The following is a 541-nucleotide window of genomic DNA, read 5'->3' as shown; positions in this document are numbered from 1 at the left end:
TTAACTATTAACTATGACACACAGTTATATGTGTCAGTGACTCGTGATGAGCACCGGGCAGTGATGTCTTGTTAGATTGTATTTTAGATATCAGAGGGTGGATGGCAGAAAAACTTTCTGCAGCTCAATATGTGAGTTATGTGCTGCAACTTACCTTTTCAGAAATTCCACTGGTGGACCACAAGTCGCCCCAACAAGTTTCCCCGACGTCTCAGATGTCACTTTTCCCTTTTGCGTATATCTCTAATGCTCACCAAGCGCGTGGAAAATGATAGGAGACAGCATATCCTAAAATCAAGTTTTTTCCTTAGATTGGTAGCAAATAATGTTTTTGTTTTAAATGCTCATATCTCCACATATTTGTAATGTCTACAGCACAGACACAATTCAGAGCCACTGTTCTGCAGGTTTTAGATGTTTTTATTTTTTTAAGAGGCATAAAACAGACACAATAGAATACTGTCACCGTTTTTTATTGAACAATGAACATTACATGTAGACACATGTGACAACCTCTACACTGTAAAACATATGAACTGAG

This window comes from Melanotaenia boesemani, chromosome 4 (assembly GCF_017639745.1).
Source record: "Melanotaenia boesemani isolate fMelBoe1 chromosome 4, fMelBoe1.pri, whole genome shotgun sequence".
Classification (NCBI taxonomy): domain Eukaryota; kingdom Metazoa; phylum Chordata; class Actinopteri; order Atheriniformes; family Melanotaeniidae; genus Melanotaenia; species Melanotaenia boesemani.
Note: the sequence above shows the minus strand (reverse complement) of the source record.